Source organism: Staurois parvus, unplaced genomic scaffold (assembly GCF_062004578.1).
Source record: "Staurois parvus isolate SC_StPar_1 unplaced genomic scaffold, SC_StPar_1.0 ptg000262l, whole genome shotgun sequence".
Classification (NCBI taxonomy): Eukaryota; Metazoa; Chordata; class Amphibia; order Anura; family Ranidae; genus Staurois; species Staurois parvus.
This window is the reverse complement of record NW_028318058.1, coordinates 8,026,571-8,053,149: the sequence shown is the minus strand read 5'-3', so window position 1 is coordinate 8,053,149 and position 26,579 is coordinate 8,026,571.

Genomic DNA, 26,579 nt, shown 5'->3' with positions numbered 1-26,579 from the left:
CTGGAGAATTTATTTTGGGTTGCTCTTTGGTGGTAGGTTATGGTCATAACAAGAAACACATAGCTAAATAAAAAAAAAGGATTTTTTTTACTATTTTTGGCCAGTTTTCCTTTGATAATAAAAAAAAATCAGGAGATATCCATTACCATTTACCACCAAATGAAAGCCCAATTTGTCCTGAAAAAATCAAGGTATAATCCACCTGGATGTGCAAAGTAGTTGTGATGATATGTACGGTTTTGCTATCACATGTCAACGTCGCAGAATTGTGCTTAGGCATTTAGATTTGTTTTACCCTTAGGCGTGAAGGGGTTAAGGGAGAATAAATGAAGCTGAGCTACTTTGCCTCCCAAGACTTTCTGCTCTCTAGTTCCCATGTCACCTCCTCCCATGCTCGCCTCCAGGACTTCTCCCGAGCTTCTCCAATCCTATGGAAGTTCCTACCCCAATCTATCTGGCTGTCTCCTAATCTATCCACCTTTAGACGATCACTGAAAACCTCTCTTTAAAGAAGGTTATCGTGCTTCTACCTAGTAAACTGCCTTTTATTTCCTCTGCTCATACCCCCACAGCTATTGCCTTTTGTATCACTCAATCCTTCATCCTAGATTGTAAGCCCTAACAAGCAGGGCCCTCTGTTTCCTCTGGTACCAAATTGTATTGCAACTGTTACCAAATTGTATTGTAACTGTTATGTCTACCTTCATTTTGTAAAGCGCTGCGCAAACTGTTGGCGCTATGTAAATCCTGTATAATAATAATAATAATAGCCGACTTTCTCCAAGCCCTTTCTCATCTGGTTGCACTTTTCTGCAAATCAACAAAATTCTTTTTGTAAACTGGTGCTGACAACTGAACTGCAGTCATTTTAGTTTGTTTTAATGTATTAGCAGAATCCAGCCACCCAAAAAATAAAACCCTACTACTTAATTTTAACAATTGAGACTATAAATTTTCCACAACTGTGTAATAACCTAGTGAGAAATTTCTGCAGACCTCAAAACTTACCAGTGTCATTGAGAGTAATTTGTAATTGCATACTTTCCTACATTAAGGCAAAGGGAAAGCCTTGGGTGGTGTTATCATAGGGTGGAAAAGACATTTTGGGGAATTCATAAAGATGTCTACAATGCACTGAAAGAGTTGGAAACAGATACATGAAATTGGAGCAAGCACACTTGTCATGCTAAGGTGTACTTGGTCCAGAGTGTCCATACGGACATGACATCCTCAGTGCTGCTGAGCTCTCTCCCTGTTGCTGCAGCTGTCACACAGGCAGTACAGTAACTGAAGAGTTTTGTAGCTAGGTGGGTAGAGCCTAATGGGTATTCAGAGATACTAGTTTCCCTTCAGGTCTGCTCTGCTTTGTGATTGACAGCAGGTGGATTCCATAGCCAACAGACAGCCTGCTACTGGCCATAGAATCCTCTACCTCTGCCTGCTGCCAATCACAATGAGAGTGCGGACCTAATGGGGGACTAGTTCCTCAGCTTCCCTATCAAGCTCCCCACACTGTTAGTTCCACTGGTTGCTAGGAGCCTGCTAGCCTCTTGACAACCAGGTAGATAGGGAGAAAACCGGGTAGCGATGGTCTGCTGCACAAACACTCTTCCTGTCTCTGTGTGCCAGGATAGAGTTGGTCTCAATTACCTCCAGTTTTATTATCTATGTACTGGAAATAATTTGTTTTTAAAGTTGATGCAGCCAAATAAGTAGTGCTATTAAGAACTACCTGAATTTATTGCACTTTTCTGCAACTGGCAGCAAGGGTTATGTGAATCTGGCACAAGAATTTTTATAGGGCCATATTGGCAGAAGAGTGAGTGGTTTTTTTGTGACACAAAAAAATTAGCGGTTTTTGAAGTTTGCAGACATCATTACTTAGCAAACATTTGGTGAACAGAGTATCACAAGGAGGGTGGAATATAATGCCATCTATTCAGGGGCGGACTGACCACTTGGAAACTCGGGCACTGCCCGAGGGCCCGGGGTCAGTAGGGGGCCCCATGATATGCCCCTGGTACCTTTTTTAATAGGCTTTTTTGAGTTTGGGCAAGGACACGGGGGCCCCATGAGTTGTCAGTCCGCCCCTGCATCTATTATATAATGGGTTAGAACATGGAATTACCTGCCCCCAAACCATGCAGCTTCAAAATTATGCAATGCGCTATTGATTAGCAAAGTTTAAAAAAAACTCACCATTAAGAAACATATTTGCCTGTAAACTAAATCCATGGTCACGTGGATGTGAAATCATTCCACTACCATAGTAAATAAAAAGTTGACTTCCCAGAAACAAAAAAGCATACTGTATAATTTTGTTAATCCAATCAAACTTTTACATCTCTAATCAGAATTGTGTTACTATAATGAGAATATTCACTGACATATTTGGTACTTTAATTTTCTTAGTGATATGATTATACTTGTTATACCTTGCTTATAGGCAGTGTAAAATTAGTTCTCTCCAGCTATCTCTGGTCATCAAATTTCTTAACATTCTCTGATCTACAGAGTGCTTGCAAAGTACCAGACAGGTATTTTAAAATGCTGCCAGCACAGGTGTATTCATTTTCTGTATACATGTTGAATACTTTTAACATTTTGGTCAGGAAAATAAATCATTTTTGCCAAGTGCACATCCTACTTTGCATCTTAAACAGGTTGCTTGTTTCCGTGCGTTGAAATAAATGAAACATTAATTGGTTTGTTTGCATATGGCAATTACATATACAACAACATTCATAAAGGTGTCAGATGGAAATGTCAGCTAGATGGATGTACTATAAAACTAAGAAGACAATTTTATGCTGAGTGCTGACTTACCTTTTAGAGCTCAGTGATGCACAAAGGCCATAAATCTTTTGAAATGTTAATTAAGAGAAGGATGCTAAACAAGACTTGGCCATTGGCAGCTTTACATATTAAAGAGGATGAAGTGATGTGATACATTCCTGTTAAGTCAGACCAGATGTACTGGAAGACCATGCACATGTGTGTCAGACAAGGGTGACAGAGTTATTAGAATGAGGTTCAGTAAGGTGAAATTCCTCATTCCTGTTTTATTTTAGCAAACTAGATGAAACCTTTAGTACATGCACCAATAGCCAAAATGCAGCAAGTATAGGATTTTTAAATATATTGTGACATTTGCCCAGGCAGGGCTGTTCCTATGGCAAGGCAAGGCTCTAATCTAAAATAGCACCATCCTAAAATATTATAATTTAATTAGCTCCTGCTTAAAGTGGCGATTGAACCTTCTAGATTTGTTCCTCCTGTCCATCCTCCCCCCCCCCGCACAGTTATTGCTCTTTTTTTTGTTTATTTACATTTTTTTAAAGAAAACATTTCATCCCCTCCCGTCCGTCATTCGCCCAAGCAAATGACGTCAATGCCCCCTAGTGCCTCTTTGGATATGTGACGTGCATATCCCAGGAGGTACTGAGCGCATTATACTCATTCTGTTAACCAAAGAAGTGTGGGCGGACCTAGCAGTGCATCATCTGGATGTGTACCAGTGCCTCCCGATGACATCTCAGAAGAAGATGGTGGAGTGAGACCCAAGAGCCAGCTACAGAGAAGGGGATCTCAGTGGGACAATGCTGGATCCACTGGGTGGGTGAGTATCTTTACTGTGCAGAACACTGCATCAGGTATGCAAAGGAGAAAAACAAAATCTTTTTTTTGGGGGGTAGGGTGAAGTTCCTCTTTAAGAAATAATGTATTGTGTTTGCCACTATTTCTATTGTTGAAAAGAGTATAGTGATAATTTCCACAACATATATAGTGGGGTTACCAGATGGAGGTGGAGATAAACAATAGGAGTGACACCAAAAACCTTGCTTCAGAAGAAATGATGGCAAAATGTACATGTTCTTATATCAAACTGCTCTGTGGATGATAACATATAAAAATTGGTGTTTTTTCCTATTTCATCACCATCAAATATTACATTCTTTTTTTCACTAGTAGTACTTTACTGTGTTGCTTACTTATTAAAAAAGGGCAAATCTGACAGTGCGCATAAGGCACAGTCCACTTTAAGGAAACCTGGACTCAAAAACCTTAAATGGGAACTAATCTCTGGAAGCTCTGCTCAAAAAAAAGGCAAGTAGAGGGCAACTGAGTAGTCATTAGGCTTGCCTGCATCTGATCTTTCCAATTTACTGAATTACAATGGCTTGCTCACCAATCTTTCTCTGTGTGGATGTGGCCATCTTGGTAAAGGCAGGGTTTTACTTCCTCATATTGGAGCTGCTGATTAGCAATGAGTAGCATAGTAGTAATCTAACTCCAAATTGCCTGAGACTAACAGTAAGGGGCAGCAGTGCCTTAATGTGATTGTAAAGGCTCACCTTTTTTTTTTTTTAATTAACAAACATGTTATACATACCTTCTCTGTGCAATGGTTTTGCACACAGCAGTCCCAATCCTGTTTTTTTCAGATCCCCCCGCAGGTGCTCCTGGCCCCTCCTTTTTGCCTAGAGCCCCTATAGCAAGCCGCTATAAGACACACAGAGAGCAGCTCGGCCCTGCACCCCTATGTCTCAGCCAATGTGGAGAGGCAGACTGGGGAGCACCTCTGCTTTCATTCACATTGCTGGATCAAGATGGGACTCAGGTAAGTATTTAACAGGGGGCTGTGGGTGGTGCTTCTGGCAGAAGGTTTTTTACCTTAATGCAGAGAATGCATTAAAGTAAAAAACCTTGAGCCTTTCTAACCTCTTTAAGATCAAAATGTATTCAGTTCAGCAGGGACAGGACAAATTATGATACATGGGTGGCTGCCCCTGATCGACAGAAATTAATTGTTTGATCAACTTATGTCTAATGGGAATGATGGAAAATGTTTGTCAATCAGCAGCTGCAGCCATTGATTAGTGTATTCTGACAGCAGAGAGTCCACTGTTAGAACAATGAGGTTGAATTACTAAAACTGGAAAGTGCAAAATCTGGTGCAGCTCTACATAGAAACCAAACAGCTTCCATTTTTTTTTGATGAGGCTTAACTGAACAAGTTAGAAGCTCATTGGCTACCATTCACAGCTGCACCAGATTTTGCATTCTCCTGTTTTAGTAAATCAACCCCAATGCCTGGGCGGGTGTGTGTGTGGGGGGTTTCCTCCATCCACCTCGCTTGTATGAATGGAGAAATCTGTTAATTTTTTTTTTGTTCACCCTTCTGGCTGACTGAAAAAGAAAAGATCCAGCTATGAAGCTGTGTGCAAAGGTGTGTCTAAGCACTCTCACATACTACATATGTGATATAGCACAGATATTTTAAGGAAGTATTCCAGAGAGAAGTAGAAACTTTCAGGTCACTGCCTAGACATGATTACTATTATTAATGTTTTCTATAACATAACCAAGGTTCTCTTTTTTTAGTTCAGTTCCAATTTAAGCTGCCATTGCTGACCTCTCTTTATATAAATACGAGCTGCCTTTCGGATGATCCATTGGTGTCAGGATTAACTTACTGACCTGGAGCAAGTATGCAAGTCCAGAGTTCACTTGCAGCATGCCTGCTTTTTGTTAGAGACTTCTAAAGCATTAAAACCAATGACAGGATGGCAATTCACATTTTCACAAGGAGAGGTCAGTATGGCCACCTACATATCTATCTCATTACAAGTTTCCTTTAAGTTATATATAGATAAGTGGGGGTGGGTGTACACATTTGGATAACCTTTATGATCAATTTCCAGGATAAAAAAAAATAACTAAGCTACCTAAACATAAATGCACAAGTCCTTTTACTAGCTCTTATTGGGTAAATGACAGTAACCCTGTCATAACATGGCTGAACGTTTTTGTCAGAAAATTATATAAGTATTTTGGATTGGTAGCACTGGCACAGACACACATTGAAGCATTGTCAATTTAAAAGAGTAACATCTTTTTAATTGTTTAGATAAAACAGCTGTCAGTTTCATGGTATTCTGCCATAAAACAAAGTGATTTCTTCAAATATCTGTGTACTACAGCCCAGGATCTATAATACCAATATTAGTCCATAGCAAACAAGCCACATAAGCAAACAAAGTAACCGGGTGTGCACATAGAAAGGGCAGATTTTTGTAGATGTATGATCTGGACCACTACAGGACAATCCATTTGCATTATGCTCTATACATTTATAAAGTCTGGGATAGCTAGTGCGTAGGTACAGTAACTCAATGTTCACTCTTATAAAGGTTCTAGAAGCACTGCTAGAGGTCCTGATGTATTAATAAGAGTTTACCGGCTCTTCTAAATAGAGCACACAACAGATTTTTAAAGCTTTTCCCAGAGTTCCATAAAGTATTTTTAATCATTTGGCCTTCTTCTTGCCTGATCCGTGCTAGATAAGTTTTGTCCAAATACATGCACTTCTTCTGCCTATAAGGGAGGTCACCACGTGACCGGAAAGTTCCCCTACATGGCTCTAAGATAACTAAAGTAGGTCCACTAAACTACATTGTAAAATTACACACACACTGCACAATTTATAATGCAAGCGGAAACAAATAATAACATTTGCCTACACTTTTAGGTAATTTGTTTACAAACTTCCAAACGAGATCAGCCCAGCTCCTTCTGCATCCCTGCAATGATCCTACCTTGGGTGGTGGTGGAGGTGGGGAGAGTTGTGCCAGAGCCTCAACTTCAGAGTTGTCAGGCTTTTTTTCTATTAATATTGTTGCAATTTCAAAGTGCACTATTCATCAATACATTATTTGTTCTATCATGAAAAAAAGTGAACTATGATACCAAATAAAGACAATATAATTACTTCTTCACCCTGTGGTGCATGACAAGAACATATGAAATTTCAAATAACATAATGAACAATGACTTACATAGCCTTCCTTTCAAGTCTCTATTATGTACTGGATCATTAGAATATGTAGTGTAATTGTTAACGGATTAAAAATGTCTAAAATTGGGAAATTGAAGACATAATTATTTCTTTTCACACTTTTTCCTGCTAACTCAAGGATATGAGGCTATTAATATGCTGAAAGGATTTCATATACTATACAAATCTTTGAATACATTGGGTGAGTGTCCCTGAGTTGAGAAATCTGCAAATTAAACACAGTTTTGGGACTATATAACTGAGGTGATTGTCAAGAGGAAGTTTTACACAAGGCAAATACACAATTTCCGGTCTATGGGTCAATTCCAAATATTGTACAATTTATGTGCAGATACCATGACAAAAAAAACAGCACATGAAATTACACAATACATATTTTTTCTTTGGCCATTAGAAAGGAATCTCTTATGATGGCTAATGTATCTCAGGGAGAGGATAGCTCTGCATCAAGTCTACGGGTTGATAGCACAGATATCGCATACAATTCCAGAGCCATATATTACAACTTGCATCAAGCACATCAAAGTTTGTTAGACATAATCAGTACAAAATGTGCATATCATGGTTTCTGAGGAGTATGGGTTTTTGCTGGGGATCATTGACAAATAGGACAAATAGCAAGGTTATGCCTTTAGGATGAAAGGGAAGCAAAAAGTCTCTAGAACACTATAATTTTAAGCTATATCTGTGTAAAAAAGTGTGTGTGTGTGTGTGTATATATATATATATATATATATATATATATATCTCATATATACAGTGAGGAACAGAAGTATTTGAACACCCTGCGATTTTGCAAGTTCTCCCACTTAGAAATCATGGAGTGGTCTGAAATTCACATTGTAGGTACATTCCCACTCTGAGAGACAGAATTAAAAGAAACAATTCAGGAAATCACATTGAATGATTTTTAAAGAATTTACTTGTCTTGCACTGCTGAACATAAGTATTTGAACACCTAAGAAACAGCAAGAATTCTGTCTCTCAAAGACCTGTTACTGTGCCTTTAAAAAGTCCACCTCTACACTCATTAATCTAACTTAGTAGCACCTGTCTGAGCTCTTTAAAGACACCTGTCCACCCCCCAGTCAGTCAGACGCCAACTACTACCATGGGCAAGACCAAAGAGCTGTCAAAAGACAGCAGAGACAATATTGTGGACCTCCACAAGGCTGGAGAGGGCTACGGGGCAATTGCCAAGCAGCTTGGTGAAAATAGACCAACTGTTGGAGCAATTGTTAGACAATGGAAGAGGCTAAAGACGACTGTCAGTCTCCCTCGGACTGGGGCTCCATGCAAGATCTCACCTTGTGGGGTATCACTGATGATAAGAAAGGTGAGGACTCAGCGCAGAACTACAAGGGAGGAGCTGGTCAATGACATGAAGAGAGCTGGGACCACAGTTTCAAAGGTCACTGTCGATAGAACACTACGCCGTCATGGTTTCAAATCATGCATTGCACGGAAGGTTCCCCTGCTCAAGTCATCAGGCCCGTCTGAAGTTTGCCAATGACCATCTGGATGATCCAGAGGAGGCATGGGAGAAAGTCATGTGGTCAAATGAGACCAAAGTAGAACTTTTTGGTCTAAACTTCACTCGTCGTGTTTGGAGGAAAAAAAAAGGATGAGTTGCATCCTAAGAACACCATCCCTACTGTGACGCATGGGGGTGGTACATCATGCTTTGGGGGTACCTTTCTGCGAAGGGGACAGGACAACTGCACTATATTAAGGAGAGGATGAATGGGGCAATTTATTGTGAGATTTTGAGCAACAACCTCCTTCCCTCAGTCAGAGCATTGAAGATGGATCGTGGCTGGGTCTTCCAACATGACAACGACCCGAAGCACACAGCCAGGATAACCAAGGAGTGGCTCCGTAAGAAGCATATCAAGGTTCTGGAGTGGCCTAGCCAGTCTCCAGACCCAAATTCAATAGAACATCTTTGGAGGGAGCTGAAACTCCGTGTTGCTCAGTGACAGCCCCGAAACCTGACCGATCTAGAGGAGATCTGTGTGGAGGAGTGGGCCAAAATCCCTGTTGCAGTGTGTGCAAACCTGGTCAAGAACTACAGGAAACGTTTGACCTCTGTAATTGCAAACAAAGGCTTCTGTATCAAATATTAACACTGATTTTCTCAGGTGTTCAAATACTTATGTTCAGCAGTGCAAGACAAATACATTCTTTAAAAATCATACAATGTGATTTCCTGAATTTTTTTTTAATTCTGTCTCTCAGTGTGGAATGCACCTACAATGTGAATTTCAGGCCCCTCCATGATTTCTAAATGGGAGAACTTGCAAAATCTCAGGGTGTTCAAATACTTCTGTTTCTCACTGTAAATACTGCACAAGCCATTTTGTGGTTTAATGAGAAAAGGCTGTCTGCCTTCCCAAGAAAGCTGCCTTGGTTTTAAACGTATTGCCTAAACAATTGGCCTTTTTATGTGGCACCTCACCACACACTTCTCGCAACAAAAGTGTATTTTAAAGTACTCCCTTATTTTGTCCTCCTGTCATGGAAGGTGCACAGATGTGCACAGATGCAGGGCTCCTGTCGGCTCTGTTTGTTGCTGGCCTGCGGGTGCGCTTGCACATGTGCATGCGCAGCGGCACTTTGGCACCAGGTGGGATATTTAAACTTATCTGGGGCTCTTCCTCAATGCCTGTCAGTTTACCAGGGCCCCTGAGCCAGAGCTGCAAGGGAGGCCCTCCTCTACATCTCAGGTTCTACCATCAGGTACGTGACACCTCCCATTTATCATATGTGCGGTTGCATTCATTTAATATGGTGACTATATGCTACCATGCTGGTGGCATATCTTCAGAGGGAAAACCAAAGGGCTTAGGCTAGCCACCCTCATACAAGTTTGTGTTGTGCCACTTGTTCCTGACACAGGCAAAGCTTCCTTTTGCCTGCTGCCCATTTTTTAATGTTCATGTTTTTACAGTAAGCACATAGAAACTGAAATTATTACTGTCACACACACTGAAAAGCATATCTGCCTGAAACAATACTTCAGGATGTCAAAAATATCTGCTATAGCAGTGTGCAAAACACAAACTCTGTCTAAATATAAATATGAATGTTTTCAGAAATGACTGTAGCAATCGTGCACACAGAGATGGATGTGAACCTCCATTTTTGCAAAGGCCTCCATCTTCTATCATTTTCTTTGTGACCTACTAGAGCATGATAGCCGAGCAAACCAGAACTCGGGGGAACTTGACCATGAAGGTATTCCCGCTACCTCTGATCCCAGTGGCTCAGAGACGGCCTCTCAGGATGGGCATACAGAGACTGACACTGGAGTACCACAGCACGTTATCTTCACACCACAGCCTGAGCAGGCCAGCACCGAAATGTCTGTAACCAGCAGAGACTCTCCTCAGATGCAGGAAGCCCTGAAACGCATCATGGAGACAGATCCTATGGCATACATGCAGTTCCTTGACCACCAGGCTGAGAGAGCGGCTGACAGAGCGGAACACCAAGCTGACCGAGAAGCGGCGTAGAGGGAAGCTGATCGTTGGCACGAAATGGAGATGGTCAGGCTCCAGCAGCAGTGACAGGTTCAGAACCTCAGGTCCTTAGAGCACAGGGACGCCTCTCAGGCCGTGGGCACAGCAGCCAAGTTTCCAGTGATGGAAAAAGATAGTGACATTGACATGTATTTACTGTCATTTGAAAAAACATGCCGTCAGTACCATCTGCCCCAAGCACAATGGGCTTGGTACCTGACACCAGGGCTAGAGGCAAGGCCCTGGATGCGTTTGTCAAATTGCCAGAGGGGCAGGACGACGAATACGAAGCTCTAAAAGATGCCATCATCCGGAAGTACCAGATGACCCCGGAAGTGTAACCGCAAGCGGTTTAGGTCCTTGCAAAAGGGACTTGGGGACTCTTACACGGATGTGGCCAGTCGCTTACACACCACATTCCGACAGTGGACTAAGGGACTGAAAGCTGACTCCTATGAGTCTCTGGAGGATCTCATGATACGATATCAGCTCCTGCATATCTGCCAGGCAGACGTCAGACAGTTTGTCTTGGAGAGAGAGCCAGCATCTGCCAAACTGCAGCCGATCAGGCAGATACCTATGTTTACACACTGGTGTCTGACCATCTCAAGGCTCCTTCGAATGGCTGGAAAGGAGGGAAATCACCCATAGCAACTCCTCCTATGCCAGTGAGTCAAGCTCCCCCTCACCCAACACCTGCAGTACTTGGGGCCAAGCCATCCCTGCTTGACAACAGCAGATGTTACACCTGTGGGAAATCCGGACATCTCAGGACGCAGTGTCCTGAGCAGAAGCAGATGACATCACCTGGCCAGCCGGCAAGCAATTCTTCTTCAGTGCTGTTTGTCCACAGGAAGATGCGGGTAACCCTCGCCAACTTGCAGCCAGTCACTGTGGGCAACTGGTTTGTAACTGGTTTCCATGACACCGGGGCAGAAGTCACCTTGATCCAACCAGAGGTGATTGAGCAAAGGAACCTCATCCCAGGAAAGTTTCTTACCCTCACAGGAGTTGGGGGGACCTGTTCACACATACCCTGTGCAAAGGTATTCATTGATTGGGGTGCAGGAAGGGGGATGAGGGAGGTGGGGGTCGGATGAAATTCCCACACCTGTTTTGTTGGGTGCTGATTTGGGTACTCTTGTGTCCTATTATTCCCCTGCCGAGAATACCCTGAAGGACCCCTGGAACTCTCTGGACATGCCAAGGTACTGTGTGCAGATGTTGGGGTAATGTCTGGGCAACCTGTGAATGGACAGAGGGAGGGGTTACAGGATTCTCCATTAGCTGGAAAAGGAGAAGAAATCCCCTTGCATGGGGAGGTAATGAACTCATGTGTCATTGATATTACAAACATAACTGTTGATAATGATGATGATAATGATGACGATGATGCTGACATTGATAATGTTGATGATAACATTGATAATGCTAATAATGATGATAATGGCCATGATGATAATAATGATGCATTTTCATTGTTGGGGGTCACCCACAGTGCTGTGAAGTGAGTAGAGCTACAATCTCTGGGTGCTTAGCAAAGGGATAGGCCTCTTTCTTGTTCTGGCTCAGAGGATTCTACCTGGATGACCGCCCAACCGTTTTTCCTGTATGGTACTGGACAGCTGGTTTGTACTTGTAGTCCCAAGGCCAAGGCAGCACTGAAGAGTGATCAAAATATGGACTTTAGCAGCAAGCTAGCTGTGAGCTTCCCTGCTGAGAAAGATAAACAATGGCTTGATGGGGACAGTGAAATGAATGGTCTACCAGCAGTAGACTTGGGGACTGAAAGAGTGTCACCTGATCTGGCCTGTCAAAGTGTACGGGAACATCTGAAGTCAGGAAGGAAACCCCCTCCAACTATTTCTGGCTTAGACTCCCTCCCCAAACATCAGGCAGACAAACATATGTCATGGGCAGTGACAGCACACCTGAATTGGAACTCTCCATTAAGGTACAGAAGCTGCTGGCAAGGCCTATGGTAGATGGTGTCTGGGCTCAGGGAAACCCAGGGAGAGCTCACTGTGCTGTTCATGAGTTGGACGGCATGGTGTATCCTTCCCTCATGCCTTCGGCTCACCTCATCTCACAGGAGGTGCAGACTGAATGGGCCAAAGAGACAGAGGGAATAGTGCAGTTAGGGATCCAGGGATTCCGCAGGGTCTGGGCATCACCGGTAGTCTCAGTCCCCAAACAGGATCAGATGACCAGGCTTTGTGAGGACCTTGGAAAACTGAGCGCCAGCCCTGTGGTTGTGGCCTACCCCATGCCTAGGAGCCATGAGGTAATGAAGCATCCGGCAGGTTCCCGTGGTCTAACCATCATGGACCTGAGCAGAGGGTATGGACCACTATCTCTAACCCAGGAGGCTCAGGATGGGTCAGCCTTCACCACCCCATGAGGCTTTCCTGAATTCACGGGAAAGATAGTTGGGGTTCAGAACACACCAACCACCTCCCCAGGGGTCAGGAATGACCTACAATGTGGAGTGGAACTGTGTGCAGTTGCCCACTTTAGGGGCCTTGCAGTGTTTGGCCCTGTCTGGGAAAAGCAACTTGGGTCCCAGTCACTAGTCAGGAACAAACTGCCCGTGCCTACTCTGACAGTCGAGAATGGGAACTGTCAGAGAGGCATGTCAGTGGTTCAGCCTTGGGAACCACCCATAGGAAGAGACCCCCAGAGGTCTGGGAATGGGGACACTGAGGCAGTTATGGCCTAGCCTACCCCCCAGGCCAAAAGGCAGGTTACATCAGTCTTGGGTGCAGCTGGCTACAATAAGACGCCTGGGTGCAACTATCATGGCTCAGCTGAACCTGTGACTGACCTAGCAGACAGGAAACTGATGGAGATGGTGTCCTGGATGCTAGCAGGTAAAGAGGACTGTTTATCTTGGACGAAGGTACCTGTGGACACATCTGGGAGGCGAGTTCCAGAATTCGCCTGTCCGGTTCCGGTACACACAGGCACCACTACCTTCGGGTCAGATGTAGTCCTGGGCCTGAGGAAGGAGATTGGAGAGGGAAATCTCATTCTCTACCTCAACAAGAAGCTACATCTCCATATATTAGCATATGACACCCCTGAACAGAAGTGTTTTGTGAACAGGTGGGCACCACGGCAGTTGCCACGATATCCGGATAGTCACAACCGACTGGTGTTCACCCCTGACAACTCACTTGGTTGGCACACCAGTGTTGCTGGGGAGAACAGCACCCTTCTCAGAAGGAACCTGGTTCTCCCGCAGTGCAGTGGTGCCAGATCACACCAAGGTGAACCTCTGGGCACAATGAGTCTGTGCTCTGGTCAGGAAAACCAGCAGCAGGTGTCGGTTGCATCAGGAGGGAAATTGCAGTTCCTCCCATGCAACCACCTGAGGGGGGAGGTGTAGCAATCCTGCACACAGAGATGGATGCGAACCTTCATTTTGGCAAAGGCCTCCATCTTGTATCATTTTCTACTCCCAAATCAGATTCCTACGATATCCCCCCTCCCTCTTCATTGAGTGACATGTGGTCTGTTTGATGCAGAGATCACAGGTAGCAAACTCATTGGGAGGGCGTCATGGTTATAAACCCCAATTAGCCTGGCCCCCGTATTTCTGCGAGACTCTTGCTGGAAAAGGATCTTTAAGCCATAAACCAAGTTCTCACTGAGCTTCAAGCTGACATCTACAGGAGAGCAGAAAATGATATCTCCTTAACGTCACAGCAAGTATGTCATATTTCATATCTAGACGTTCAGCAGATGCGTCTGCATATTAATCTACTAGTGGCAAGGCTGCTAAATGCACTGAGGGTAAGTTATGGACCATGACATCAGCTGGGAGGGTTTTTGGTTCTAGCTTGGGTCTCCGCCCCAACACCCTCCCCAAATGAGGCGATTGGTTCTCTGCTTCAAGGAGACACCCTGCTGAGTTCCTAGAAAAGCTGTTATGCTTGGAGCAGAAGTTAAGCTAAGCTGAGCTGAGTTGAAGTTCCCTTTTAACATCAGAACTAACTTTGGGAGATAAGGCCCTTTTGCTGGGAAAACTTGAAAGCTGCTTAAACCAGGACTTTTGGCAAGTACTTTATCTCTCTAAACATCTTTCTGTTATCTCTTTGCTGTGTTATTGCTCTCTGTATATTTATATATATATATTGGCTACATCTTTTTCTGTAAAAATTTTTATTGCACCCTTTTAACGTTTTAGTAATACATCTTACTTTTTGAGAGTGTTGAACTGTTTCTAAAGCTCTTTAATGCAAACTAAGAACCCCTGTCTCTGAAGGGCGCTACTGTGTGTGTTTAAATCTCTGTATACCCTGCCTGTGTTGACAGTGGTATACAGACGATTATTCGAACGTCATAGTGTTATTGCTAATATTGCAGAGTTTCCTCTTTCTCTGTACAAAAAGGAGATGGTGGCAGTGTGAAGGGTTAATTGCGTAATTAACCTTACCCAGTAACAATCGCTCCCAGGCTGCCGGTACACAGATTGTGGTCCATTAGCTGGAAAATCTTTGTGCAGGGTGCAGCTGGGCATGGTATTGTTACGCACGTGACAGCGCGGTTTTAGATTGGCTAGTCCTTCGGTCACGAGTTTGGTGAGAAGGGCTAGGGTCTGATGCTGTGATCGTCACGATGACCACCAGCACGCAACTGTTCTTGATAACACTTGAAAATCTCTCCTCAATCTGCTATGCCACTTCAAAATAAATGCAATTGGGGTTATTTACATAAACTGGGGAAACCAATCAGCTTCCAGGTTTTATTGCAAAGCTTAATTGAACAAGTTGAAGTTAGAAGTAAGCGACCATTACCAACCTTGCACTTTCTGGTCTCCTAAACAGTGGTCAGTTTTTCTGGCAATCCCGTCCAGTGAAACACAGAAGTGAGGGGAGAGAAGAGTTGTAGATGTGCACAGCACTGGATCAAATGAGGGCTCAGGTAAGTAAAAGGGGGGTGAGGAGCCAAAACGGATGCCTAAACATTTTTTACCTTAATGCTAGGAATGCATTAAGGTAAAAAAACATGTTTGTTTTAGAACCACTTTAAGGATATATGGTTTGTCTTCAGCATCACTTTCTGGTTCAGTTTTTAAATGTTATTCACATTGCTTTTTTTTAATAAATAAAAAAAAAATCTTTCCTTCTCCTTTTAAATGTTCTCTAGATCATCCAGTATGAATCCATTTGAGTCTTTAGGTATCCCCAATCTTGGTTGGAATTTCTGCAGTAATCTCTTAATGTCCTCAAAAGCTAGTCTGGTTTTCCTTTTGCGTGCTCAGCTTCAGTGTTCTTACAAATATCATTGAGATATCATTCTTTATCTTTCCGAACTTGTCGTCGAAAGGCTTGGTTTATTGTGATACTTTCACTCTATCACCAAAAATTTTGGCTTGCCTTCTTTGTTCTGCCATTTTTCTAGCTTCTTCTGAAATCCAGGGTGACTTCTTAACGTTTCCTCTCATCTGTAATGTTTTTTTCAGCTTCTTTATTAATTATGGTTTTGATATAATTCCATAACTCTTAAGGCCTGTGTTCATAAGACGCTCGGCATCAGTGTGACCTCCAGCAGGAAAGCATCTCGGGCATCAAATGGAGGAAAGGATGACCAGGTGACATGGAACAACACAAAGCACGGGAGCAGCTCTTCGTGAGTAGAAGCAGTCTCTATTAACAATAAACAGCAAGGAAGGTGCTTCTAAGTGCAGTATGCAGCTGTTTAATCAGTTATAAAAGGTTAAAAACACTTACAGGATAACAGCAAGGCAAAGGCTTATCAATTATATGGTTCCAGGGGAGCACACTGAGCCGACCAGCAGTAGTGAGAGTGGTGGAATGCACATGCAAGATGGCCACCGTACTTCCAGGAGAGGCATGGAATGCATGTCAAGGGTCGGTAATGCGTTTCAGAGCATGTGCAGACACTCCTCCTTCAGACCATAGACCCCGTCATAAGAGCCGCTACTTATAGCAAGTAGGGGCGTGAAAAACAGAGTGATGGAGAGGGCAACCAATTAGACTAGATAGATTAAATTGGTATAGGTGTATCTAACATAGCGACACCTAGGGGATAATTTTGGTAGTACAAGCAAGGACCAAGATTACAATATCATTAAAATGACACATATTATCATGCATATAATTGCTACTATACAAAATGTATATTATTATATATGTGATAATGGATTTATGGTATGCTAAAATTTCATCACAACATAGGAACATTTAGCTGACAAATGTTATAATGTGATAATATTATTATATTATTATTATTATACAGTATTTATATAGCGCCAACAGTTCGCTCAGCGCTGTACATTACAATGGGGGACAATACATGAGACAGTACAATAACAATACAATGCGAAACACGAGGGGTTCAATAATATGTGTCATTTTAGTGTTTTTGTAATCTTGGCCCTTGCTTGTAATACCAAAATTATCCCCTAGGTGTCGCTTTGTTGAATACCCCTCTACCTATTCAATTTAATTAATCTAGTCTGATTGGTTGCCCTCTCCATCCTCCTATTATCCGTTTTTCTTGCCTCTACTTGCTATAAGTACCGACTCTTATGACGGGGCCTATGGTCTGAAGAAGAAGCGTCTATGCATGCTCCGAAACGCGTTACTGTCCCCTTGATGTCACGTTCGGCATGTGCGTATCACACCTCTCCCGGAAGTACGGCGGCCATCTTGTATGTGCGTTCCACCACACTCACTATCGCTGGTCAGCTCAGTGTGTTCACCTGGAACCATACAATTGATGAGCTTTGCATTGCTGTTATTTGTAAATGTTTTTAACCTTTTATGACTGAATAAACTGCTACATACTGCACTTAGACTTAGCATCTTCCTTGCTGTTTATAGGCTCTTTATCTCCTGTATCAAGAGCAGCAAATCTGTTGTGTAGTTTAATCCAGTAATCTTGTGGAATATTTTTAATGTCATATCTTGGAGGTCCTCTTGCAAAGCTGGTTCATTTGTGATACTTTCATTCTATTGCCAGAAATTTTGGCTTGTCTTCTTTGTTCTGCTACTTTTATAGCTTCTTTTTAAATCCAAGGTGACTTCTTGGCTTTTTCCCTCATCTGTAATGTTTTTTCAGCTGCTTCACTAATTATGGTGAATCTTGTGGAATATTTTCAATGTCATATCCTCAAGGGCCTCTAATAATCACCTTCTTGTGAAGTTTTACCTGGATCTTGCATTTCAAAAGCTCATGATCGCTTCAACAGTCAGCTAAATGTTTAGCTCTTGCTGTCAAAACTGCAGTTTCCACCACCTCTGTCCTATGCAGATGTAGTCAATTTGATTACAATGCATGCCATTTGGAGAGGTCCATGTGTCTAGGCAACACTTGTGGTGCTGAAGTTGTGTGTTCATTAGGGACAGTTAATTAGTATTGCAAAACTGTACAAAGTTATCACCAGCTTCATTTCTTTTTCCTAGGTTGTACTTTCCAACCACAGCATCTTCCTTCAGATACATATCCTACTTTTACATTGAAGTCTCCCATGATAATCAATAGATCTTGATTCTGTGCTACCCCCCCCCCCCCCACACACACACAGACATGGGGGCACACACACCTCTGTACACCTCTGTAACTCCTAGAATCCACTTTATCTCCCAGTATGGCTCCATACTCCCAGCAAGCCTTTGTTACCCCCGCACCCCTCCCCCACACACACCTCTGCACCTACCAGCATTCTCTGTATTCCCTGGCACACCTCAACACCTCCCAGAACATCTATGTACTCTGCCGCACATCTCTGCACCCCTCACACCTCCGTACCCCCCCACACACACACACACAACTCTGCACCTCCCAGCATCCTCTGTATCCCTCCAGCACACCACTGTACACCACAGCAAGTAATCTTTGCACCCCCCTCGCAGTCCTAACACATCTCTGCTCTGAACCCACTTGATGTGAACCTCCAACTCCCAGCACATCTTTGTGCCCCCCTCCCCCCCCACACACACAACAGTGTACTTCCAGCACAGTCCGGTCACCCCATGGCCACTCACCTGCATATTGATTGTCAGCTCTGTGGAGCATCTCTCCCTGTACCTCAGTTCACTTCAGTTGCAGTTCACTATGCACTGGTGGTGTTGGGGGCATTGGCAACTCTGTGGTGCTTGCAGAGTCTTCCTTTGGCTAGCAGTCCACTTCACTCTATACAGTGGAGAGGGGAGAAGACTCTGACTCGGGCATGCACTGGATTCAGTGCACAAGTGAGTCACTCTGCTTGTGCACTGAAGCCAATACCTACCTGGGTCAGAGGCCCCTCACCTCCACTGTACAGATTGAAGTGGACTGCTAGCCAAAGGGAGATCCTGCAGGCTCAACAGAGTTGCCGATTCCCCCATCACCACCATAGTGAACTGCCAGCCAGAGGTGCAGGGGGAGAGGCTGGGTCTTGGGCCCCCCCTCCCCCACAGTGGCGGAAGCAAGGGCATGGTCACAAGTGCCTGGTAGTTCCACCACTGACCATCAATTGTTCCCTAGTAGCACGATGAGTGCCTTCAAACCTAGTGGACCATCAACATCATCAAGTTTTCTTGGCATAATACAGAAATAGATTGCTGGGCCTTTCTTCTGTGCAGTGTAAGTTTGATGTTGTCATCGTTGTCATATCAAACGTGATCTTCCACCTTCAATACTGCCCATCTGCTGCTGCCCAAATGGGTGGTACATAATTTGTCTGGTATCTCCACTGGAACCTGTTCACCTTGGGAGGCCTTGCTGGTAGGGAAACTGCTGACGGCATAGCTTTTGGCTTCATAGAAGCAAGACCCGGTGGTGGGACAAGCCTTTACCATGTCTGGGGTAAATAGTGTTAGGCATATAAAAATAGGGATGACAAATAGTGAAAGGAAAGGATAAATAGAAACATGAGAAAATTTAAAGTTAAAGCAGTAAGAAAACCTCAACCAAAAATGTAATATATTTGGAGCTTACCAATCTTTAGATGTGGTGGCTATATTAGTTTTCTTTTTCTTTAGGCTTTTTTCCTGTGTTTTCACCTGGTGGTCTGGCCAGTAACACACCTACCAAATTTGGAGTGCCCCCACTCTGGATTAAGGAGCACAAAGGGCACAGCAGACAGCAGCATTGTCAGTGTGGGGGAAAGGATGTGTTGGAAGTACTAGCATATTTAGACACACTAACAAATTGAAACTCCAACTCACACTTTATTATCAGTTTCAACAACCTTTTTTTTCCTTTTGTGATAAAGGTTTTACATAAATAAAAGCTGATTATTGTAAGCACCCCTGCCAGTGTTAAATGGGTTGTCTTATCTCTGTAAACTCATACATCTGGAGGTCTTGTCCTTTTGAAAAACATCAGACCTACTGGCTTGGTCACCAGATGTAACTAGAAGAAAGAAAGCCTAAAAAAAGAAAACTAATGCAGACTTCACATCTAAGAATTGGTAAAATGCAATACAAAAAATGTTTGCTTTTGGATTGAATACTGCTTTAAATTTAATATCTGATAACTAACAAATTGTTTCAACTACTATAGCTCATTTTTGAGTGTTATCTAAAATGACTTAATAATCGTGTACTTTATTTCAATGTTGCAATCTACATATACAGTAATTGCATTTAGCTCTGCTATGAAACTGTCAAATCCTAAGCATTATCATTGCCTTGTTTTTACTGATTAATTCCCAGTCTGATCTAGGTGAGCAAGAACAGAAAGAAACAGTGTTTCTATAAAACTTGCAGATGTCTGTGAAATTATACATCAAAGCACAGATCATAGGCATTGTAAAGAAAAGGGAATCAGGGCTTTGGACTTTTTTTCAAAGTTTTATGTTACTCAGGTTGAAAACTTTATCCAATGAAAGCATCAACAATGATGACAAGTTTGCCCTCCAAATAAAGCATTCATGCACTACTGTTTTGTAAATCTGATGCATATGTTCAGTAAAATTACAGTTCACAGATCAATAATTAAAGCGATTCTAAAGGTTATTTTTTTTTGTGTAAAATAACAAACATATCTATACTTACCTGCTGTGGTTTTGCACAAAGCAGCCTGGATCCTCCTCTTCTCAGGTCCCCCGCAGGCTCTCCTGGCTCCTCCTTTCTTTTGGGTGCCCCCATAGCAAACAGCTTGCTATGGGGCACCCGCTGCACCACGTGTCCATTCACACATGGAGCTGCGGCTTGGCCCTGCCCCCTCTCCTCATTGGCTGACTGGCTGTGACTGACAACAGCGGGAGCCAATGGCTTCTGCTTGCTGTCTCAGCCAATGATGAGGCAGAGACCCAGGACAGCCGAGGCTGTTGTGTACATTGCTTGGTCTCGATGGGGCTCAGGTAAGTATTGAGGGTGCTGGGGGAACTGCTGCACACAGAAGGTTTTTTACCTTCATGCATGGAATTCATAAAGGTAAAAAACCTTCAGCCTTTACAACCACTTTAAGACTGGCATACAGTATGTCATGTCCCAAAACTATATATTTTTTATTGATTTCTTAATATGACACATCAATGCAGGGAAATGTCTCACCTTTCCTTTGGCTGGTTGTAATGACATCAATTCATAAATGTTGAAACTTGCCTGCCAGTAAGCTCTGTTATATCAGAGTGGACATTTTGTCACTAGTGTTGCCACAAAAACATAACGATCAGGGGTCTGCTTTTGTAAAGCTTGAAATAACAACTTTTGTTAAAGTGATATTAAACTCAAAAGCAAACATTTATTGTATTGCAGCTTACTAATTGTTAGAGCTGATGACTGCATTAGTTTTCTATTTTAAGCTTTCTTTATTTTACTTTCACCTGGTGATCCCGTCAGTAGGTCAGTTGTTTTTCAACAGAACAACTGTCCTGCTAATGTAGCAGTTAAGAGTAATCTATATGTGAAAAGTCCCTGCACTACTGCACAAAACTATTTCTCAAAAACAAAAAAATACTGCAGAACCAACACCAAAAGGAACAAAGGAGCTTCTACCACTAAAAAGTATTTATTACTGCACCTTCAATCAATAATGATTAAAAAAATAGAATAGAATTAAAAAAGCTCTCCACTCTATATAGCATGCAAAATAATAAAAAATTAAAAACAAATACTGAACCACTAAGCCAAAAAATAGGGAAAAAAAATTCCTGTGCAAAACAGTCTCTTAAGATCCACTAACAGATAACAAAAAAGTGAAACACATATATACCTATAAAGTCCTAATCTATCAAAAATCCCACGATGTGTGTTGATGATTTCTTCATGACTTTCAATCTTCATATACAATGTGTGACCAACTACCACCATAATAAGTAAATAGGTGTACCCTCACCTCATAAGTTAGACCTCACTGTATTTTAAAGAGGCCAAAAAGCACTTATGGTATGCCACAATGCACACTCTGGGTGCTCTTGTTGAAAACTTTAATTTACACACTTCCTTATATGCAAGTCTTCTTTAGTAAGGCATTCAAAGGACAAGAGCAAGGAGAAACCCCATAGCATAAACTTTATGTTTTATTAAAATAAAAAATATTTTCAAGTTATACTCATAAAGATGTCGCTTTAAGAGAGCTCATATACAATCGCAGGGCTATCACACCAGTAGTCCAAGATGGCACTGAATTTCTGCCCAACATGATGATGTCATAAAACGCCTCTCATCTGACACATATCATCCATACTGGACTTTCTCAAGACTTTGAGCCTTTGAGTAAGTCTGGTACAGACGATACACATCAGGTGATCAGGTGAGAAATATACTATTTGCAATTTAAGTGGGATTTATGCTTGGTTCACACTGCTGCAACTTGGGATCCGACTTGTGAGACCCCAAGTCGCATGACATGTGAAATCCCATGTTAGTCAATGAGAGCTGTCTTAATTAGCACTACTGAAGTCGCTACGACTTTAGGAAAGGTTCCTGTACTACTTCAAGGTAACTTCTATCTGGCTTGTGTCCATATAGTTTAAAAGAAATCACCTCCAAGTCGAATCTTCATCTACAGGTGAAACTTGAAAAATTAGAATATCGTGCAAAAGTTCACTTATTTCAGTAATTCAACTTAAAAGGTGAAACTAATATATGAGATAGACTCATTACATGCAAAGCAAAATAGTTCAAGCCGTAATTTGTCATAATTGTGATGATTATGGCTTACAGCTCATGAAAACCCTAAATCCACAATCTCAGAAAATTGGAATATTACATGCAATCAATAAAACAAGGATTGTACATAGAACAATATCGGACCTCTGAAAAGTATAAGCATGCATATGTATTCAGTACTTGGTTTGGGCCCCTTTTGCAGCAATTACTGCCTCAATGCGGCGTGGCATGGAAGCTATCAGCCTGTGTCACTGCTGAGGTGTTATGGAAGACCAGGATGCTTCAATAGCGGCCTTCAGCTCTTCTGCATTGTTCGGTCTCATGTCTCTCATCTTTCTCTTGGCAATGCTCCATAGATTCTCTATGGGGTTCAGGTCAGGCGAGTTTGCTGGCCAATCAAGCACAGTAATCCCACGGACATTGAACCAGGTTTTGGGGCTTGTGGCAGTATGGGCAGGTGCCAAGTCCTTTTGGAAAATGAAGTCAGCATCCCCATAAAGCTCGTCTGCGGAAGGAAGCATGAAGTGCTCCAAAATCTCCTGGTAGACGGCTGCGTTGACCCTGGACTTAATGAAGCACAGTGGATTAACACCAGCAGATGACATGGCTCCCCAAATCAACACAGACTGTGGAAACTTCACACTGGACTTCAAGCATCTTGCAGTGTGTGCCTCTCTATTCTTCCTCCATACTCTGGCTCCTTGGTTTCCAAATGAGATGCAAAAGTTTCTCTCATCAGAAAAGAGGACTTTGGACCACTGAACAACAGACCAGGTCTGTTTTTCTTTAGCCCAGGTAAGACGCTTCTGATGTTGCTTGTTGTTCAGGAGCAGCTTGACAAGAGGAATACGACATTTGAAGCCCATGTTCAGGATCCGTCTGTGTGTGGTGGCTCTTGATGCACTGACTCCAGCCTCAGTCCACTCTTTGTGAAAGTCTCCAACACTTTTGAATGGCCTTTTCCTGACAATCCTCTCTAGGCTGCAGTCATCCCTGCTGCTTGTGCACCTTTTTCTTCTACACTTTTCCCTTACACATAACTTCCTATTAATGTGCTTTGATACAGCACTTTGGGAAAATCCAACTTCTTTTGCAATTACATTTTGAGGCATTCCCTCCTTATGGAGGTTGTCAATGATGGTTTTCTGCACAACTGTCAGGTCAGCAGTCTTTCCCATGATTGTGATTCCTACTGAACCAGACTGAGAGACCATTTAAAGGCTCAGGGACCCTTTGCAGGTGTTATGGCTTATTTAGCTGATTAGAGTGGGACACTTTGAGCCTAGAATATTGCACCTTTTCACAATATTCTAATTTTCTGAGATTGTGGATTTGGGGTTTTCATGAGCTGTAAGCCATAATCATCACAATTATGACAAATCACGGCTTGAACTATCTTGCTTTGCATGTAATGAGTCTATCTCATATATTAGTTTCACTTTTTAAGTTGCATTACTGAATTAAATGAACTTTTGCACGATATTCTAATTTTTCGAGTTTCACCTGTATATTGATGTGATTTGGATCTGAAAATACAGGAAAATTACCCAGGCATTCTCTGAAACTTCTATAATATTAATGTGCAGTGCTAATAAAAATGTGTGTTATAATCAATGATGACCAGTGTGATTGTAGAAAAGAAAGGAAACATCATAAAAAAGAAATAAGGAATTGTGAATACTCAAATGAAAAAACAAAATGGACAGTATAACAAATAACAAATGAAAGTATATAAGTCCTCTAAATATCATAATAGTCCCAAAAATAGTGATGTGATCAAATCAACAAAATGTAATGACTTCTGTGACTTCCGCACTGCACCTCCACCATAATGCCCTCATGAAAAGTAAGTAGCAAGCAAGCCTACAGAGGAATGACACTAAGGCTGGCCATACATTATACAATTATCTGGAGATTTTTGGTTTAGATTTACCAAAAACCATATAATAGGACGACAAACCTAAACAACACTTTCAGTTGTATCCAGTTAGGCAGGCCCTTGCACTACACAGTTGAAGGTAAATCTAAAGGAAATTGGGCAGAAAATTGGAAGATAATTGTATAATGTATGACCAGCCTAAGAGGTGTTCCTGCTTGTTCCTCCTGCCGGTGACCCGGTTGAAGGTGGGATCTCTCCAGAAGCCAGTGCTACACCAAATGAACAATCAAAAGTAGAGTAGCCAAGTCTCCATCTCCAACCCACGGTGACCCAAGGAACGGGATTCCTCCTAGAGGGCAATCTCATAGACTGAGCCCGGAGACAGTATCATACAGTGTAGTATTTTTTATTAAAAAGATAGCAGCCACGTGGAGCATAATATCATCAATGGATAAAAACCACTTACAAAGATGGCCACCGGACCATCATGTGGACGTGGCGGAGTGACATCAGCACGAAGGCTCCTCGCTGACGCATTCTGTGTGCACGCACGGTCTCAGAGGGATCCACCTGAACCCTGAAAGTTGCTTCAGAGTTGCTTCAAAGTTGCTTCAAAGTAGTACTCAAGTTGCCTGGAAAAGTCACACTTCAAGTCACATGACTTTCAGGTAGCAGTGGTGTGAACCAAGTACAGTAATATTATGCAATATTGTTACAGTATACTGACTTTTTTTAAATGTTTCTATTTATTTTAGTCAGGTAAACAGAAAACACTGCATCTTAATATGTAATTTACGTTTGAAGCCAGCATGTACTGTAGCTTGTGCCAGTCTAATAATCCAGGGTTTTCGGCTAGTAGTTTACTATGTACTGTGACTGTAGAGGATCTCTGATTAAACAGCTAATGTGGGGGGATGAATGATTCCAGGCATGCAACCCCATCTTCCTGACCTTTCTTATACAAGGAACAAGCAATAAATACAAGAAACAAACTCTCTTATTAGATGACCCAGCATGCACTGCACACATTGAATATAACAGTTAATAAACATATTTCCTTTAAAAAAAAAGTTTAAAGTAAATGACCCTATACTTTATATTTAAGTGTCTAATTTCTAGTTATTTATAAAGGTCTTTGGCAAGGAAAAAACTTTTATTATTTTTCAACACTATCCTAGTTGCTGTCAAATGACCAAAGCATTTTGTGTTTTTGAGTTTCTCTGTATCTACAGAATGCTAAAATATCATTATTTATTCAAGGAACATGAAACCATGAAATCATGCTCAGAAATTAAAGATTAGCTTTCAGCAACTAATTGCAAGGGACCTAATTAATTTGTGATTGCAATTTTTTAGATTGCATTGTGTGATGCTTGTTGGCTTGGTAAATACAACACAGATACTAATTTTAGTAGTGCAAAAGAATATGACAGTGTGAAAATTGGAAAAACCCATAGCAACTAATCCATTTTCATTTTATTGTAGTCACATCAGAAAAATATAACTTCTGGTTGTCATAGCTTTCAGTACTTTGCACTATTGCACTATCTGCACTATTCATAAACTTTGTGAATCCTAGGCATTTGCCGCAGTAGTGGCGAACCTCAACCTCATTCCTATTCTGTGTAATAGGGTTTGCAAATTCCAGGATTTCATGGTAAAGAAAACTCTAGCCTAGTTTCAAAGTGCACCAATGTATTAGTAATAAACATGATGTTGTGATTCACATATCACTGCCACTGTGAAATCAGCATGGAGGCAACAGTATACAAAATTGCTTTTTTCTTCAGATTACTGCATCACGTCTGTTCAAAGGACCATGAAAGGGTATCATTAAACTGCAAAGGTTTTCCCTAGATTCTTTCCTGCTGTATTCCGTTTCCTTTTTATTTCTTGGTAACAAAACTGGCTCTCAGGCTAATCACCTGAGTGTCTATGTATTTGTCAAACTGCTTATAAAGACCGTGCCACGTGACATCAGGGATGATACTGTACAAAGCATAATTTCTCAAAGAGCACTTTTGAAACTTTCACAGTGTTCTCTTTTAAAACTCTAATTATGTATATTCCAGTACATATTTTTATCCTTTTAATGAATAAAGGGGTTTAGCTAGTGCGTGTCACCTAAAGTGATTGGCACACATTGCTTCTGTAAAGAAACTCTTAATTAAAAAAAACATGATTGAAACGTTAACAGTTTAGAGATATAACATCACATAGTGATACAGGCATACACAGAAACAGAGGCT